The 20,645-nt window shown below is 44.4% G+C and overlaps 1 protein-coding gene across 4 annotated transcripts in view; it reads left to right on the top strand.

Moving 5' to 3' along the window:
• Nucleotides 1–20,645, top strand: part of LOC139764786 (Kv channel-interacting protein 4) — a 737,128-nt gene that overhangs the window by 183,209 nt on the left and 533,274 nt on the right. The window contains exon 1 of one of the 4 annotated variants that reach the window (XM_071692025.1): nucleotides 15,118–15,213. The exons of the other annotated variants lie outside the window; for them this stretch is intronic. The gene's annotated coding sequence lies outside the window, so the exon portion shown is untranslated. Of the gene's footprint in view, nucleotides 1–15,117; nucleotides 15,214–20,645 lie in introns of those variants that run through there. 4 annotated transcript variants of the gene reach the window in all.

The raw sequence follows: 20,645 nt of genomic DNA on the forward strand, positions 1-20,645 counted from the left end.
TAACATGTTTTGGACATATGGAGAGAATGAGTGAAGAAAGGTTAACGAAGAAGATATGTGTGGCAGAGGTGGAGGGACCAAGGAGAACAGGAAGACAAAATTAAAGATGGAAGGATGTAGTGAAAAAGATTTTGAGCGATTAGGACCTTTACATGCAAGATGGTGAAAGGCGTGCACGGGATGAAGTGAACTGAAACCATGTGATATACAGGGGTTCCTTAGCGAAACAGTATCAGCAACAGACGTCTGAAATTTTGAGGATAAATCGTCACTTGGTTGCTTCTGTTCTTACTTGTAGAAAGTGGTGATACAGGAGTTGAGGATTTCCAGCCCTTAGGTATCACCGCAGCTCACCGCCGCCTTCCACACAAGGTACACGTAGATTACATTCTTTCATTTCTATCTACGGGGATAAAAAGATAACGATCAAAAGATAACGATAAGATCAATGAAATCGATAATTGTCCATTGGAGAAAAAAAATGAGGGGGAAAATGACCTCTTTCTTCAATCGGGTTTCGTTAGTAAATGAATATATGAAACGGCAATAATTCTGAACCAGAGGAAGACTTCCTCTGTGCCTTCCAGCCATCGGTTTCGCAAGTCCTTCCAGCGTTCCATGATCTTAGGCTTGTAGCGGCAGAAGCCGCCACGGTCACCTTCTGTAACCCACACAAAAGTAGCGCCCATTACTCCATAATCTCGTTGGTTCAAGCAACAGAATGATTTCTGAAGTTGTGTGCGAAAGTTATCTGGAGAACACGTCTTCGTTCGGTTGCATTTACTTCCCGCCTAATATGAAACAGAAGTGTGGCAGGTCTGTTACAACCTGTGGACTGGCAGAGTGGAGGATGTCTGTGGTCGAGCAGTGCGTGAGGTAGTTTTACTTTCTCGTGAGCTGGTAACATTGCCTCGGGGTGAAGAGATACTGCCTGGACTCTGCAGCCAGTATCTCTCTCTCTCTCTCTCTCTCTCTCTCTCTCTCTCTCTCTCTCTCTCTCTCTCTCTCTGCGGAGATCATCGATTTTTGTTGTGCCGCTGCACTGTTGGGGGTAGGGAAGGGGGGGGGGGTCATGACCCTGCATCTCTCCGGGGAGATCATTCGGTTGGTCTCTCCAATGTACATCCTGAATCTCGGTGTTATGACAATGCACTGCATGGCTGGGTCCTTCTGTGAGCATCGTCATCCTAGCTGCATGACTAGCTGTGCCCTCGGGTTCTCTCTGTGGGGTGACGTCATCGCTGCTCTCTTTACTACTGTCTACTCGACATGAGTTCTCATCCGCACCTAAGGCAAGAAGAAGGTGGTGATGGTGATGGCTAGGTGGCACAACGCGTTTGCACCTTTGAGGACTGTGGGTCCAGCTTCGAACATTGGGACAGAAAGAGAAATGTTTTCTCTCCGAGCTGGTCCGTGATTACCTTACCCTGCCTGTCCAGGAGGAGAATATTGTAAGTGGAGCAAAAAGTCCGTAAACTAAGTATTGCCTCGTCTGTATTCATAGCAGACACTCGGCCATGACGCACGTCGAACTCGGGGAAAAGAAATTGAAGGAAGACTTGTATGAAATTTGACATATTTGTTCCCTGTTTTATATATATGTATTTGGCAACTTCTTTACGGATGAATTCGCTGTTTCTGCTGACTGAGAGGAAAGTGTATTGTCCATCATTTTGTCAAGTCTTGACTGTCCTGAAGACTGTTTCTTGTGAAAGGATCAGGAGCTTGGTAGTGTGATTAATAAATGAGCCACCTAGAGTTTCAAGAGTGCATTTATGAGTTCGAAGCCGTTGAGTTTATCATGACTTAGTGTCGTCATTGCTTCCTATAGCCGAAGTGATTCATGAGTGCATAAGGTACGTGAAATAATCGTTGTATTTACTGTAGCTGGCGAATATAGGGCTGATGACAATCTCACAAGCTGGCCATCACCACACCTGCTACCGACTTGACGTTGCCAAGAGCTATGCATCACACCACCTGTGATCCACTGTGGCGGTTTTACGGTCAACTCCGCCCACAGTCCAATCCACCCACACGGCCTCGCTTGTCAGATCCACTCAGCCGGCCGCACGGCCAAATCCACTCGGATGGACATGCTGTCAAGTCCACCCACGCGGTTGAATCCACCCACACGACCTCACGGTCTAATCCAGAACAAGCAATTATATCTACCCTGCCGTTCTGATCCGCCCACGCTCGCATATATATATATATATATTTAGAAAGTTAAAGGTTATCCATTCACTCGACGCTACATATACCGTTCACGTCAGTCAATTGTAATCACCATGTGAGAGAAGGGAGGAAATTCTTTTTATCTTGACTTTCAGAAAGTATTAAAAGTCCCGCATCAAATGTTTCTATTGAAATTTAAAGTATATGGTAGAGAGGGTAATGTGCTTCTGTAGTTAGGAAGTTGATTGACTGAGCCGTATATAGGGAATATACCATATCCTTGGAACTGTTGGATATAACAAGTGGTGTGTCGCAGGAATCAGTCCCGGGACCTGCTCCCTTTCTGATATATATATATGTATATATATATATATATATATATATATATATATATATATATATAAATTTTTTTTTTCACACTGTTCGCCATTTCCCGCGTTAGCGAGGTAGCGTTAAGAACAGAGGACTGGGCCTTAGACGGAATATCCTCACCTGGCACCCTTCTCTGTTCCTTCTTTTGGAAAATGAGAGAAAAACAGAGAGGGGAGGATTTTCAGCCACCCGCTCCCTTCCCTTTTAGTCGCCTTCTACGACACGCAGGGAATACATGGGAAGTATTCTTTCTCCCCTATCCCCAGGGAATATATATATATATATATATATATATATATATATATGAAATTATCCTTAACACCTGAAGATGTTAAAGGTTTGTCGGTTGGTAAGTATAACTTGGCGATGACGACCTTCATGACCCTAGCAGTGAATAGACTGAAAGCCCAAACAACCAGCCGACCTTAGCAGCTATGTAAGATCGTTTGTCTGATGCCAACTGTCGTAATGGATACAAACTCGTAGCCAAGCGATTTCCGTTGGATACGGGAATACATTTTTTTCAATAGCGTTGGTAACAGGTGGAACAGATGACTGAATAGAGTTGTTGAAAGTATCATGAACACACTTGAGGTGTGAGCAAAATTAATGCCACGCCTCACGTCTACGACTAAAAATAAGTTCCGTGCGCCTCTGTAGTTTCGAAAGTTTACAAGCATTTGGCCTTGGTTATGCGTGTGCTCTCTCTCTCTCTCTCTCTCTCTCTCTCTCTCTCTCTCTCTCTCTCTCTCTCTATGCTAGGCTCCATATTTCTTCGGGAGGATCTAATGCACTGTGCCTATCTGCATTCCTATTAAGTTCCTTCTAAATACACTCAAAAGCTGCTGCGTAGACTGAAGCTACACGTTTCAAACTACAGTGTAGACTAGAGCTATAAACTCGCCTCTTCAGTGTAAACTACAGCTGTATACTGTCTACATTGTAGCCTACAAATCTACGCAGAAGTTCATGGCAGACTACAGCTATAATCTCTAATCTACAGGACAGATTTTAGCTGAACAGGAAAATCGAGAACACTGAAATCAGGAGATAACAAGGAGTGCCAATGTGTTGCGGGGAGAGCGTGTACATGTTTCCGGGAGTGTGTGTGTGTGTGTGGCCTGAGGTGTTCGCTTGTCACGTCAGCTGGTGTTGCAGTGTTGCTAACGTCCCTGTCCGTTTCAGCATGTATTGCTTCCGTGCTGGTGATCTTGGCTCATGCTCGTACTGTTCAGCTTTGTCTGTGTTTTTCAATAGGGATCGATGTGTGCGTGTGTGTGTGTATGTCCGTGTGTGTGTGTGTGCGCGCGCGCGCAAACATATATATATATATATATATATATATATATATATATATATATATATATATACATTTTTTTTTTGTTATTAGGAATATCGGTGTTGGTAGATTTCTCCTAAAAGCGGCAATACAGGGAGCAAGATGTTGCCTTCGACGAAGCTGCATCATTTTGGACGGAGAGGATTTTCTTGCCGAAAGGAGTCCATTTTGCCCTGATCCCGCGCGAGGTGAAGCCTGGACGCTGTAGGAGCCCCATGAAAGAGGGTACCTCGGCTGTACAGTAATGTTCATAGCATAAGGACTATGGTACCACCTCCGCCCAGTTGTCGTTCATCTGCCTACCCTTCCTTCAGATGGCTTCTCATCTGGCTATCCCTCCTCCCAGCTGGCCTCCTTTTCAGCAAGCCTTCCTGGTGGCTACTGCTCACACCTAGCTACCCCTCCTCTCAGTGGGTGGTGATCCCTCTTTCGTTCTTTCCAACCCCTTTCCCGTCAACATGTTTCCTCCAGCTCCTCTCCCCCTCCTCATCACAACTACTTAGATATCACAACCTGTTTACCCAATACATCCAGCCGGTTTACGACTCTTGTTGGTTCTGCTTCCTCACATCTGGTTCCCATTCCAACCATCTGGTTACTCTTCTTCTAGAATACCTTTTCCTTCCCAGTTGGTCCCGTTCCTCCCAATATTACCACCAGCTGGCTCTCCGTCCTCATAGTATCTTCACATTCCCCTCAGCTGGTCTCCTCCGGTACCAGCTGGTGTTCCCGTGTGTGTGTGTGTGTGTGTGTGTGTGTGTGTGTGTGCGCACCACCATCTTCCCTGCCTGGATGGGACTGGTGGCCGCCAGAATTTAGAGGAGGCTGGTAAAGTTTGTCCCTGTACGGGTGGCCCGGGTCGATGAGGCTCTGTTTTCTTTTTCTTGTCGGGGCCGTCCTGTTTTGCCGTTTTCTTCCGTGGTTGACTTGGTTCTTCAGTTCTTGTAAATATATGGCTCGTTTTCTCCATATGAAGTTTTCTTATACTGTACGTGACTTGGAGAAAGTTTTCTTTCCTCGTTTTCCTTTAACTTGTCTCATTATTCATATTTTTTTTTTTTTCTGGTAGCAGAAGTGATGATGGTAGTGGTAACTGTGGTAATAGTAGTTGCGTTAGTGTTTGAAGTAACAGTAGTAGCCTAAATATGATCCTAAGAAATAGGATCCTTCGTAATAAACCGAAATCGAAGTCCTGTACACGATAGAAGAACTCGTCTCCTCGACTCCACCGTCTCCATGAGGATCTCAATTCCATTTCATCCGAGTTGAAAACCCCATCATCAGAGCCTGACCATCTCTGAGGAGAGCGTGTTCTTTTGCTTCCTGCACCTTCCTGTTTGTTACTTCAATGTTATTAAGAATGGGTTTAGGTTTATTGGTAGTTTTTGGTAAATTATGAATCGCCAGAAGTCATTTCTCCCACCACATACTGGTTGACTGGGTATCTACTAATATTTCTTGAAACTTTAGGCTATGCCTCAGTGTAGAGGTCAGAACCCCTCCTTTTTGTCATTTCTTTCTCTTCGTGCTGTCATAAACCCCTCCAGACAGATCAGGTGAGATCTTATCTTTTTCGTAAGTGTTGTGTCCACTTCTATACCAACTTCAAGTTTGTTTCCCTAATGCGATCCTTGAACTCCATATCTTTTTTCTGTTTACTATCAGTCCTTTGCATTCATATCCATTATTCTTAAAATGACATTCGCATGTGTGATGATTTGCCGTTACTGTTTGTGTTAGTAAATTTTGCACTGGTGTTGTCCTGTATATGCACCATAACATTACTTTTATGAATTTACACACACACACACCAGCCAAAGCCAGGAACCCATTCATCGACGAATCCCCAGGGAAGGATGAACAGTTGGGTTGGTTTAAGGCCGACTTACACCCTCCGAATTCGAACCCGGCAGGGGTCGGGTCTGAATCATGGTCAGCGACGTGTGTGTGTGTGTGTGTGTGTGTGTGTGTGTGTGTGTGTGTGTGTGGAGGGGGATGAGTTGGATGGGATGCAAAGTTTAACCATTTTGCTTTTTTCTTAGGGTCAACCGGCGAGATGTTAATTTCAGTATCGTAACACGTGTAGATCCCTAGTAGCGTTAGGTGCGGTGGCTTCGCTGCATCCTTGAGATCGGTCTTCTAGTCTGCTGTGAGATATGAGATGAGGCTTAGGTTCGTGGAGTAGGATAAGTGGGCTGAGAAGAGGGTGGTGAGATGAGGAAAGTAATGAGAAGGATCATGAAATATTTTAGGAGCAAGGAGATTAGCAAGGAGCAGTAGGTAGCGAAATGATGAGAAAAGTGAGATGAGGGTACGCAGGAGTGTGCCAAGATGAGGGTCGGAGGAGGGGGGTTGGAGGAAAGTAGCGAGGTAAAGAGGATGGTGAGGTGAGGAGGGTAATAAGGAAATAAAGGGTGATAATGAACGGAATTCAGTGAATTAAAAAGGTTGTGAGGAGAGAACAACGTGGTTAAGTACGCAATGAGAGGGTAATGAAATAGATTTTATGAGGAGAGTGGAGATGACGGATGTGAAGTGAAACGTTAGGAACTTGAGGTTAGGCTGAGAAGGCGACGGTGAGGGATGGAAGAGACCGTGTACCGCATGAAAGAAAGTACCTGGGCTGGGAATACCATCTATACCCCTGAATGTCCACGACTAGGCTTAGTACGCTGGTCAGGTCTGCTACTTGAGTTCGGACGTCTTTCTCGAGTAGATCCCCACCAGGTCTTAGAATTTCACCCAGAGGTGCCACGGGGAATTCGCGCTGTCATTCGGGCTAGAAGTAGTGCATGAACGTGACGAACCTCCTGGGCTGGGGAGAAGAAAGAAAAAACTTAGTACCACAGCAACCAGGTGTAGCAGTTAAGATAGGAGAATCACCTGAGCCAAGAATGCCATATATGAAATCGCCTGGACTGTGAGTACCAACCGCGCTGGAAATAGTCCATAAAGGCGCTATTTCAGCTTACAACTGAATTAAGACAGTAACAGACCATTGGGTCCTAACGAAGCCGTTTGTGATAAAGAAAAGAGCAGAAACTTCTGGATTAATGTGGTAGAACAACAACTAGGTTGAGAGTCGGTCAATCCATTCTGATTCGTAGGTCTTCTGGGACGCTACGACCAGCAGATTCCAGCGACTCTGTACTAAGAGGGACCAGAGTACTTCCAAGGATTCGTGAACTTTCAAGAACTTGCCAGCTTCCAAAGGCTTGCGAACTTCCAGGGGCTCATAAAATTCCAGGTACTTATAGACTTAAGAATTCGTAGACTTGCATGGATTCTTGAATTTCCAGGAAATTTTAGATTTCAAAGAATTGGTAGACTTCCTGGAAGTCGTGGACATCCAGGTACTCGTAGACGTTCAAGGACTGATGGAATTTTAAGCAATGTTGGACATTCAGGGTCCCACGAGCTAACAGGAATTCACGATCTGCCACAGACTCGTAAACTTCCAGGGACACGTGAACTTTCAGAAACTTGTAAACTAACAGGAATTTGAAGATTCTCACGCACTTGCAAACTTCATAGAGATTCGCGAACTTCCAGAAATTCGCGAGCTTCCAGGGACTCGTTGCCTCGCAGGGACCCTGAGCTTCTACACAGTTGGCCAAAAAACCATTTTATCAATGTTGCAGAATGGTCGACAATGACGTTCCGATGTTACAAACTTGCCGATTTTGCAAATTGACTCACCGTTGAACTTGGCCATATCGTCGTTGCTTGCCTAACATCGCACTGCTTTGTAAATAAACCATGTTTTCACTGTTATCTCGACCTCCATTCCTAACCTTCTTTAAGCCCTTTGGAAGATAGGTCAGGCATCTGTGATGATCCAGAGTTGAAAACGATTGACTTTACAAACTGATCCATTGTCATACATACAATGGCATGTTGACGTTGCATATCTAACGTAGGGTCAGTCTCCATATCTAGATTGCTAAACTTTTCCTAGCGGGTGAAATCAACACTTGAGAAATGATAGACACTAATGTTATCAACATTGGGAAGTGGTCGACACGGATATTGTGTCACCGTTGCAGACATTCGTTTAACAGTAAAAAAAAAATCGACCAAATACTCATGACAGGCTCAAGATTACCGTCGAGAACACTTCTATTACAAGTTAAGCCGAGTCAGAGCGTTATATAAAACGAGAAGGGTCGACAGCACACTGTATACACTGAAAAGGAACATTTTTGAGAGGAAACCATGTGTCGTAAGTGAACAGTAGATATTGTGACCCATAGGTCATCCAAAGCCCAACTTTGGGGGTTTTAAGTGTTGTAATAAAAGGAGATTTTGATATTAACTAGACACTTCAGTTTCCACTTGGAGTGGAAAGAGATTTGAGCAGACTATAGATGTAAACTTAAACGAATAATGGATCAGCCGATTGAGGAGAGGCAGCTACTAAAGAGAACGGATAAAAATCTGTGAAACATTCAACCTTGTACGGGTAAATCGCATGGCAACAAGACTTGTTTATTTTACGAATGGTACGGAACTTTTCACCGACGTTGAAGTGAATAGACTTTGCATACCAGATCATGGCTACTTATAGATACTGACGCCCTAACAAGGAATGTTTTAAGGATTCATGAATTTACAGAGACTCTCATACTTCTAAGGACTCTGGGAGACTCTGCCAATTAACTAATTACCTGATGTTTTTTTAACATTCCGGATGACCTCCAGATACCCGGGTCATCGACTATTGTTGATTCATTGACCAGTTTGGGTGCCTGAAGATTCGGGGAGATGGGGGGGCTATAGCAGTAGGTCCCAGCCACGGGGGAAGGGTCCGAAAAAGACAGGGCTACCAGGGTTACTGGGAGAGGTAGGAAGGGTTCATCCTTTTAACTGGGAGAGGGCTTGAGAAAGGGCAACCAGGTTACCAGGACGAGATCAGAAAGGGATGGGAAGAGAAGACAGCATACAAAACACACCATGGTCTTCAAGCCCGTGGTCTTGCTTGTAGAGAAAAATACTATGAAACAATGTATAAAGGTTATATCTTCACATGCGTAAAAAAAAAAGAAGGAAAGGATAAATGGCTTTAGATAGAATCCTTAAAGCTGACCATATGGAGTCTGGCCATGAGAGATAAACTTGTGTACGTGTTGGAGTGATTCTGAAATCCTATAGAGATTGTGACTGGAAAAATGGTAGTGCTGTCAGTTATCCTTAGCTTCGCTGCCAAATACTGTATCATCAAAAAAAAGGAAAAAAAAATGTCCTCCATAAAACTTACACCCCCGGCCTTACAGTACCATGAACAAAAATAGTGTCACTTAGATTTTATCACTTTGTCATGTCTCCTTTGTTTCCAACTGCAGAAGTCTGGGCATGGAATTGGAAAGCTCCGTGAAATATTCTCGATCTATGTTTTATGCCTATAGGGTTTGATATCCTGAATGAGGCGAGGCACTTACGAGGTGCTGCAGGAAAAAAAGAAAAGTTCGACTTTCATCTGATTGCCGCAGTTCTCGATTGAGTTGAGTTATGGGGAGTTCTCAGGCCACTCCGGAAGTTGAATGATTTTATTTCTCAAAACAAATTCATCGCCTTTCTAACCTTATGGCAGGAAGCACTATCTTGCATAAAATGATCACACATGTGAACCTCATAATATGGAAGCGGATGGTCCTCTAGCACACTTAAAGTAGTGCTCTCCATTCATTGTGTTTTTAGGTAAGAAGTGCGACCTTCCCGTAACACTACTAAAGCAACTCCAGATCGTCACGCTGTCTGTTTCATTGTCCTCATTGTGAAAGGAGTCATGCCGGTTGGCATCCTCCGGCCTCCTCACCCTCCCCTTTCTTACTCCACTGTTGCTCACTCCAGTCCTTGTGTTTCTTTACAAATGCGATTCGTCACCATCTCGTGACTTTCGTACGCACGGGCTTAGCAGCTGGCTTGTAGGCGTTGTTGAATAGTTATTTGAGACACGTTTCCTGGTAATTTTGGATGGCTTTTCTTAAATTCGACGGCTGAAATGCGGGGTTGTCTCAGAACTTCTCGTCTTAGGAGGTTATTTGTTGATCTAGGAGTTTTATTCGGGCGAACAGACATCTTCCCTAATGATAACCTAAGGCAGTCTGAGGCGGGTTGCTGGTAATTACAACATTAGAAACTCTAGTCTCAGCGTCCAGATGTAGGATGATTTCACTGAGCGTCATACGCTTGTAACCTCAAGTAAGTAATTGAAGAGTAATGGAAGTGTTTGTTTTTTTCTATTTCGACACTGTATGATGGTTCTTTCTGATAACAAATAGTGCAGCGTCTCCTAACGTCTTGTTTGGACGCTCAGAGTTGCGTAGGTCGGATGGCATCACTACTGATTGTCCACGATCCTGGTGTACCCGTTTGTCGAGGCCTTGATGTTATGCTTGCTGGTAAAAGTCCACCATGGGATGATCCTTGCCCTTGTCACCGGGCAGACGCCACCTCCAAGAGTGAAGCCCACGCCCCCACAACACCGACGTCAGAACCGGCCATTCATGCCGTCTGTGCCCCCAGGCTGAGCCTCACTTACAAGAGAAGCAAGAAAAGATATTCATATCCCATCAACTCTTTCTTTCTCTCGCGGTGCTACTGGAAGTTGCCCGGACGGTATATAGGTCGCGAGGGACTGGGGACGGGAGGGGAGCACGGTGGAGTGGTAGGGAGGAAGCCAAACCTCCCTGTCCTATTGTCTCGCCCTCATCCAGCCCGTCAGACATGAAGGGCAACAGTAGAGTCAACACTAGCTGGTAGCCGGCAGAGAAGAAGAGCTCCATTTTTTTTTTTTTTTTCCTCCTTCAGTGTCAAGTACTTTGAGGCGAACCTTTGACCTTTGAGCCAGACGATGAGGTGGGAGTTACGGAGTCGAGAATTAGGTCACATCAGGCCTTCGACAGGAGCCCCGCGCCTTCTGGAGGATGTCCCGTGAACTTCTGCTTTCATACAAACGATCTGTTGGGAAATATTTGACGCTTAAACTGAGGACGGGCCATCGTCAGCGAATTTTGTTATAGTAGGGATAACATGAGGAGGCATCGGTCCCTTTAATGGAATGATACGTGGGCTGTTTCAATACCATCCGGAAACATAGAAATACTCCTCACTACATCATCATAAGTAGGCTTAATCTATCGTCAGGCTGGTGACGTTTAGGATCCTATACTTTATCAATGATATGCTTCCATAGTTATGATTCTTCTCAGGGCGCCTGCACAGCTCGGCGCGTACATTTTTCTTTCGTACATTGGAATGATTTACATTTGATGCATCGCTTGAAATAACGTAAAGTGTAGACTCTTCCCTTATTTCGTGGCCTCGGGTACTTGTTCCAATGTAGATCTTGAGCCAGATAGGAAATTTCACATAGAATGAAGATGCTTCGATCTTGCTACAACAACAATTTGGAACTATTCATCTTTTCACGCTACAACAACTTGCAACTGTTGATCTCTTCACAAAATCCAGACATCTCCTGATGATTGGACGGACGACCGTTTTCTGGAGATAATAGATAAGAGCATCATTACCTGTAACATCCTTGAAGATCGTCTCAACAGCATCGTGTAGTACAGGAACAAGAAAATTGGTGACTTCATTATTAGGAACGACCTCGTACAGAACAGTAACTCACTACAGTTCTGAATTCATATGTGATGTATCATTTATAATGAATTGACCGAAGATGGAGTGTGTTCGTGTGCCCTAACGTCTCTTGTATTTCAAGAATAAACTGAGAATGAATATAGAACACTAACACTTTTCATCTGATGAAGCTCTGTGTGGTGAGCAATACTTGTTTCAAAGCAAGTGTGTTGAATATGCGTTGGTCTTCAACAAATTGCGTCAAGAAGGAAATATTCTGTCACATCCTACAGTACCCTGGGGATAATGTGCACAGCTGGTACAAATAATGCTGTTCCTCTGTTTCAACACGCTGTGCTGAATACGACAAGAGGATGATGCTAGTGTGGATAGCTAACGTTTCCTAACATATAGTCCTTCATTTTTACACACATGAACAACGTTTGTATTTCCCCTTCAGGAACGTGAAAGATTATCATACTATGTTCCTTGATTCCTTATTTTGACCCGTCCAAACGCTACGGCCTCTCTGCATTTGTTTACTCGTGGGTTAATCTCCGTGAAATTTGACCCAGACTCGGGCACGGTGCATTATTTCTACTAGTTTTAAATCTTGGGGCTGATACCTCAAGTCTAATTTCTGCCACAAGTAACTACAATAACCACGACGATAATATTACAAGGAGAGGTGGCAGGGAAGTGAGGCTGCAGGTGGCACTGTGGAAGAGAGAGATACATTATCAACTTAAGACAGTCGAGGATCATTTACTTCATGATTAAGTTCCACCTTCGGATGTTATATTGTTACTTCGTGTTTACTAAGAGGGTATTTATACCACCCGGACTCCGCCAGAGGACCTGTAGGTCTACAGTTCTGCTTGTCAAGTAAAGGTACACGTGAAGGTAAAGCACATGGGCCACATGGATATGGCGAGTGTATTTGGTTTTTGAATTATCTTTAACACCCTAAGGCCTAAGGTCTTAAAGATTTTTCGGTTGGTGGATGCTGTTTGTTGACAGCCTTTGAGATCCCGGCAGTTGATTGGCCTAAAGCCCAAACGACCAACCAACCAAATGAAGCTAAAGCCCTTTGACCCGAGTAAGGATATATCTAAAGTAGCTCGGGTATCTCAAGGGGATTGTTCGTTCCTGCCTTCTTGCAGGAGTAGGGGTTCAGGACCCAGGTTCTGCAAAAATGATTCTCACAAAAGGCGTATGGCTGGTTGCACTTGATTCACTCCATGGAAATGCGCAGAGAGATGTTTTCTATCCTTGTCCAGCTGGTTAACAGGGGGGGAAAAAACAGGCTCTCGACGCTGCTAAATTACTGAATCTTCCACTGGGCAAAAAATGTATGAATACTTCGCGTCGTCAAGATGAACCAAAAGCTGAGAAATATATAATTTCAGTAACATAAGCCAGTTTCCAGCCGAGGAGGGAAAAACCACCCAGACAAGAGCCTTGAGGCTGGAGGGATGAAGATACATATCCCTGGACGGACAAACTTTACTAAATTAATTTTTTTTTTCTTTTCACCGAAATATATCTCGCAAATATGAGCCGTCTTAATGTCTGCTCACGGAGCCAGCGCCGTCGGAATTGGTATAATAAACACGTAAACATCGGAATCTTTTCCTCAACAGTAAATTACTGTAGCGTGGCAAGGGTAGTGGAGGGTGGGGGATGGCTTGGTGGTGGTGGCGGCTGTGGGAGGAGGGACTGCCAGGGATGCCTGGCTGCTGGCTGGCTGCTGGCTGGATGTCAGGGCTGGCGGAGCGTCCGCTGCTCAGGACCGTCGCAGCTGCGACAGAGGCTCGGCTGATCTATGAGGGAACCAGGAACGTCGAGGCGATTCTAACACTGAAGGAACCAGTAAGTCCAAGGATTAAGTAGCGTAAAAGGAACGAACAGGCTTCACCAACTAGTAACGTCGAGGAAGCAGAGAAGCTTGGGAACCAGTAACATCGAGGGAGCTAGGAAGGTCGGCTGTTGGCTCCGACGTACTCCACGTTCCAAACACTGCGGGTCTTGTGGGCAGCACGTCGCCTGGCAGTCATTCCATTTGCTCCTAAATACTACTCTGTCCTCCAGTTCATCCCGCAAGAATATTCTCCCAGCCTGATTTACTGAACTGGAATATTCTCGCAGTTATCCTTGTGTTGAAGGGTATTATGATCCTGCGTCTCGCCTTGGTACCTCCCCGGGTAGGCCATTTTGAAAACGCCGTACCCACCCACCCACAACTCCTCCCTCCCATAACAGATGTTGCTAGGTCTGATGATTCTCTTTCCTAGATAGGCGTTCCTTATTAACAAGGATTACATGCATATCAACAGCTGTTACTGGGGAGAACCTTACCTTTATCAGGTGTCCTAATTACTGTCAGAACTCAAGGGCAGGACTTGAGTAACGCGCGCGCGCACACACACAAATCGACGGGCTATTCTGGAAGTCGAAACCCTACCTTTTGAAACAGGGCAGATTCTAGTTAAGAAAAACGTAAGAGGATATAGTTACAAAGCTTAGCGGTGGAGGCAAAGAAAGAGACGTGATGGAAGCCCCATCTCTGACAGCTGTCAACACTCCACCATGTAACCCAGTAACTTGACATGTGTTACGTGGTCAAGCTAATGGCTGGGACACACACAGCCAGCACTAAAGGGCAGAATCCGGTATAATATCTGTAGAAGAGAAAGAAAACAAACGCTGCTGTACAGGATATACGAGTCACGTTAGGGGGGTCAGATTAGGAAAGTTAGTTAGCAAAGTTACACTCGACTGTGTTAAGGAAGATTTACACTTGTACTTAACAAAAGTAATGATGAAATATATTCTCCCATCATGGCATACGAAGTCGTCTTTCTAACAGCCAACTGTACCGACCCCGGCTGACCCATGACCTTCATTATGCTACTCTCCAAAATGATGGGATGTCTCTGGTCGGCATCAGCTTATAGTGACCCTCGGCAATGATTCTAACCAGCAACCTAACAATGTCTACATTAATCCTTGTTGCTCATCGTTTTATACATACTGACCGAGATGTACCATCACCTTTTCAGCATTCGGTGTGATGGAGTTATAAAGCAAAAAGCTACCGCGTTGATAGCCCTCTCCTTTATATACATACATATATATATATATATATATATATATATATATATATATATATATATATATATATATATATATGCCTTTCATCTACCTCTTTCTGCGTAAGCTCGCACGGATATCTCTAAAAGTATAAGCAATAGATACACGAGACACGTGACCTTAAAATTTCAGTGACAGTGATGGGTTATCTTTGTTATCGTACAGTGTTAGAAATGTGTAATGTTCCCACTTGTAAGATCGTGTGAATTCACTGAAGTATCTGTAGGTATGTCGAAGGAATACACATAGCACTGATCGACTCCTACTGAAGCCCCAATACGTCAACTAGAAATAATTCCATTATCAGTATAATGATATGCAAACATGAAAAATATTTGAATTTGTCAGATCAAATAGCCTATCAACCTGTAGTATAGTTCATCAGTGGTATTTAATGAGATTACGAGTTTGCCATCAAGAATGTGAGTCACTTGGAAACTCTAATGCCTCTTCTCCTTCCTTGCAGGTAAGCACGAGAGGCATCGTAGATGACAAGTGATGCTGGTGGCGTCCTCCTCCTGAGATGTACCATTATGACACTTGTACAGTGTTCACTCCATAGGTCGGTCTACAGGAGGCAGGTACGTCTCCTGGCTGTGGGTGTCTGTCCTCAGAAGGCAATGTTCATTTCCTGTCTGTGTGGGTCTGTTGACAGGAGACGAGTATACCTCCCGTCTAAAAAGAGTCCAGTATGGAGGAGAAGAGTATTTCGACTATTTTTTTTTTTTTTTTTAGGGGTGGGTGTCGGACCAAATGTATACCTCCCGTCTGAGGGGTCGGTTTACAGGAGACGAGTATACCACCTGTCTGCCTGGTGGGACCCCATGTGTCAGGTTCAGACCAGGGTCGCCGAGAGCTGGCACGGGCCCTAAGGTCCTTAAGGGTTGGAGTATTATGCTCTCCTTAGGTATCGTAATATGCCTGGGGAGCGGGCTGACGGGGGGGCCCCCTCTTGAATGAAGAAGCTACAAAATTTACTTATAAACTTGTTTACTACTATTTTCTGTTCACTTTATTAACATTCTCCTGTAAGTTGAATGATCGTTATCAATATGGATCTACCGAGGGTATTCAAGTAGGGTGTTTCACTTGGATTCATGGAGTCGTAGTGTTTGTCTCCGGTTTGAATCTCATCGAAGCTGATCGATTCACTCAGGCTTGCAGTCTGCCAGTCGAGCCGTCGGTTATGTCATTGCTCCTTGTGTTTGCTTCACTCCTCGACACATTGTGGACATTGATGGTAGATTAATTCCTTGTAATGCCTCACGTCGTGAGCACGTGCATCACTTCGTGACACTGATGTGTTCACCCTCGTGCTCTGATCACTGTTGTTTGAGAGTCTAACTGCACGTTGCGGATTTCGACGTGTATCCTAAAGTCGTACAATAAAAGAAAATGTAACGCCACATATTTTGATTAGTGTGGTTGTGTGATTGTGTGTGTGTGTCAGTGAGGTAGATGTCCATATACCATACATCTCGGGGGCGTTTTCTCCTCGGTCCTTTGTTTAATGTTGCAAGACGCAGTGGACATATCATGGCTAAACTGATCTCTGACATCCCATATTGCTTCATCACTTAGTGTTTGCATAACAAGTACGATGCCAAACAGCCTTTTGTGCTTACAAATTTTTGAGTCTTCGGTGAATTTAGAAGTAAGTCACCATTATGAAGACTTGCTCTTTCCTGTATTGCCCCCAGTATGAGTATGTGCCAAGTCTTGGTCACAACACCATTTGTGGCTGTCCGACACACTATACAGAGGGTCCGTCTGGTATAGCGTTGCCATCCTGTAGACTGGCTACCAAGAGCTTGAATTTCCGTCCCACTCAAAATACAGTGGCCTTTGAAAAAAGCAGTTGATATAACGTGAGAATGTTCCATGCAACGGATATGTATTCATTATTTGAGAAGAAAAATAGTCAGTTCAGCTTGAAATGTGGGGATTGTATGATACATGGGTCAGATACATCAAGTGAAAAAAGATTTATAGGAAAACAACTGAGCATTAACATTAGCTGGTCTTCCGTACGTAGGGGATCCCATTATATATGTAGCATTTCCTACTATTTGCCTTTAATGCGACTATTTCGTAAGATAATATGGCTGCTTTAAAGCACACCGGCAAACTTGCATATTCATTTTGAAGATTGTTCATTATAATCAAAATCTTTGGCCTTAAAAATCATACTATTGAATCCTTCAATCGAGAGAACACCTCAGGTATGAGAGAAGCAGTAGTGTATACTAGTTTTGGCATAGTGACCAATTTATAGTCCAAAATGATTGCCATGTTTTTTCAGCAATGCGAGTATATTGAAAACTCTATCTTTATATCCTGAGACTTGAGAATAAAGCAGTAGGTTGAAGACTCATTCATCGCACCAAAAGTAAAATTCTTGCATATAAGAGGCGAGGGAGGAAAAGAGAGCGAGTGAGAGAGAGTTCAGCCGTTGATGTAGATTTTCGTCTCTTTGTTGCTAGTTGTGCGTTACCATGCTTGCACGTCCCGCGCTGTGGCAGTCGTGAACCCAGGTCGTGAAATGAGATTCCTCTGCACAAGTAGAGCAGAAGAAGTGTGTCAGGTTGTCGCCATGAATAGCACGATTGAGGTACCTCTACCCCTATCTCAGTGCATATCCCGGAAGTGCGTCACAGTTGTCCGTTTGGACAGCTAGGAGGGAGGTAAGGAGGGGAGGGGGAGACTTCAATGACAGAGGAAGGAAGAGGAGGAAGAGGTTGAGACTGTAATGGTGATGCTAAGGAGAGTGTACCTTTGGATGCCAGTACACTATCGCCGCAACCAGAGGGCGCAATGAAGTCATAAAAGGACCTGCTTAGTATGAGCGCCATCCCTGCTTACATGGAGGCAGACCGGGATATTGGAGACGATATGTAACAGAAATGACCAACGGTTACAATATTTATATCATTCGGTAGCCAAGACGGCAACATACTTTGGTCTAGTGTGTTCATCACGATTGTAAATAGAACAGTTACAAGTTTCATTGGCCAGACTGTCTTGTATATCACGTGGGAGTGAAGTCAGATTGTTATGACACAGGCGCAAACGCTGACGAAAACACACAAGGCTTGTAACCAGTCGTATGAGGATCCTGGCGGTGGAGATAGAGATAAACCTGGCCAGGGAGGCTCGCATGGAGTCCCCGCTAGCCAAGCAGGCGTAAGGCTCGGTTCCAAACTCGGGTTTGGTGCGGCAAAGGCTTGCTTGCTGGATCTGTTGTACCGGTCAGCCAGCTGCTGTGTGTGTATTCATGATCCTTTCATACATTTGCCATTTCCTACGTTAACGAGGAACCGTTAAGAACAGAGGACTGAGCCTTGAGAGCGAATATCCTCACTTGGCTCCCTTCTCTGTTTCTTCTTTTGGAAAATTAAAAACAGGAGGGGAGGATTTCCAGCCCCCACTCCCTCCACTTTTAGTCGCCTCCTACGACACGCAGGGAATACGTGGGAAGTATTCTTTATCCCCTTTCCCCAGGGACTATATATATATATATATATTGTGCATTCAATCCAAGATAGAATATGCCGCAACAGCCTTGTTTTCCCACCTGAGACGTTACACAAAACTACTCTTAAGAGAGCCAGAGGAACGTACCCTGTAGGGTACGACACCTGAATGGAATAATTTCGGTACGGGCAGAAGCCCTCGATCGACCCAGTTACGATCTAGAAAACTCTGTGTCTCGAGATCCTGGTCATTAACGTTTTCCCACACCAGCGCCAGGTGGATGAACGTAAATCAAACTGAACCGAGGTGTCTGATACCACACCAGCGCCAGGTGGATGAACGTTAAGCAAACTGAACCGAGGTGTTTGATACCACACCAGCGCCAGGTGGATGAACGTTAAGCAAACTGAACCGAGGTGTCTGATACCACACCAGCGCCAGGTGGATGAACGTAAAGCAAACTGAACAGAGGTGTTTGATCCCACACCAGCGCCAGATGGATGAACGTAAAGCAAACTGAACCGAGGTGTCTGATCCCACACCAGCGCCAGATGGATGAACGTTAAGCAAGAATGAACAAGCTGTACACTCTCTGAGGTGTCTGATACCACAGCAATGACAGATACCCTCGAAAATCCTGCAGAAGAATGCCTCTCTCTTAGCAGAACTAACGACGTCGTGGTATAAACTGAAAAGTAAATATAGATTACATGAGGCGGGTGGCCGAGTTATGGCTGACGTCTGAGCCAATGAGACTCTAAATATAACCATGTTACATAAACTTGATGTCAGCAGATATGACAGACTTGCAGTACGTCGAATTGGTACATGAGATAACCAGAAAAAAATATGTAGTCTTTGGAGTTGCCTGTTAATCCCCAGAGTAAATCTTTAATGAGAAAATAATGTGCAACAGTTGGTCGAGATTGTATGAATCCTAGCATTAACTGGGAATTAAAAACTGGTTTAATAGAACATTGGTTTGTGAATCTAATTCCTCAAGTTCAAACACAAGGAAACAATATATTTTTTTAGGGTGAAAATTGATATTACGTTGATCACGATTTCGCCAGGTATTCTGTAAATTTCCATATTGTTTAAGGATAATGTCATATCAAGTTTTAGGTCAGTAAACATTAAAAAAATTCGTTTGGATAAATGTAAACTGGGGTCAAGCATTTAGTTACTTGTACATTTGAAAGAACTGTAACGTAAAAGATAGAATACTCCTTGAAAGAGATACTATTTCTAGAGAGAGAGAGAGAGAGAGGATGGGGAAGGCACTGGGTTTTGGTTCCCTTTAATACAACAGGTGAAGTCCTTAACTGCAGAGAACATGTGATTAGAAAGTTGTCCTCTTTAATCTAAATCACGTCATGACAGCCACCACACTAGTTAATCTCACGTGTAAGATTTAATCGCAATGCAAACACCTCGTGCACTGTGACTTACCATAGCAGAGCCGCAATGATCCTCCACTGGATATTCATTCAATAGAAATGGAACAAATTTCTCACGCAATTATAGTCACCAAGCCGGCCATCTCCTCTGCTGAGAGCGGGCCTTTGCACGCTAAGCTTGTCCTTGCATGTGAGACAAAGGTTCTCATTTTCATGCTGTCCAAGACTCTGTGTGTGTGTGTGTGTGTGTGTGTGTGTGTGTGTGTGTGTGTGTGTGTGTGTTCGCGCAAGACAGGGTTATTTCTCTAAGGAAAACTTCCTCATTTCTTCGAATGTCCTTCTGGACACCCGAGGACACTCACAAGGCTGGTTCCCTTTGTGAGGATGCGCGTCATGGATTACCACTCGAGCGGTGTTGAGGCCTTGTATGTTTCTCCCTTTGTTGTCCTCGGAACGTGCACGAGTCTTTTTTGAGTTCCCGCTAGCTGAAGTTCGTAAGATAATCTGTGGACAACATAGAGTTGAGACAGAGAGAGAGAGAGAGAGAGAGAGAGAGAGAGAGAGAGAGAGAGAGAGAGAGAGAGAGAGAGAGAGAGAGAGTTCCTCCTGGTTGCCTACACGTGAATCATGACCGAAGTTTAAAGCTAATTTAGTTAGTTTAATCACTTTATGCATGGGGCCATGAGATATCGGCCGGGAGACACATGACGGGCACTCTACTAGAGTGTTTAGATACACACTGAAGCTGTTAAGTGAGATACAGATAGTCGCACGAACCTACTGTGTGTGTGTGTGTGTCTCTTCCTCTGACGTCCTGCTCTGTTGTTGAAGTCGTACAGATGTATAGTCGTGTAAAATGGAGTTGTTTTCGGTGCTGATGCAGGGAGGATGTGGATGTTGCAGGAAAGGTATGATTCTTGCAGAGAGGGAGTGATTATAGCAAGGACGGGGTGTGGCTCTGGCAAGACTTTTGTGGCTATTGCAGGGTTGGTGTGGCTGTTGCAGAGAGGGTGTGGCTTTGATGGTGCACCAGGGTACGAGGATACTAGCTGCTGGTGTAGAGATTCGTATGGTGGTTCTTATGAATAATGACGACGTCATTAACCTCTCTCTCTCTCTCTCTCTAAAATCCATGACTT

This window comes from Panulirus ornatus, chromosome 1, assembly GCF_036320965.1.
Source record: "Panulirus ornatus isolate Po-2019 chromosome 1, ASM3632096v1, whole genome shotgun sequence".
Taxonomy (NCBI): domain Eukaryota; kingdom Metazoa; phylum Arthropoda; class Malacostraca; order Decapoda; family Palinuridae; genus Panulirus; species Panulirus ornatus.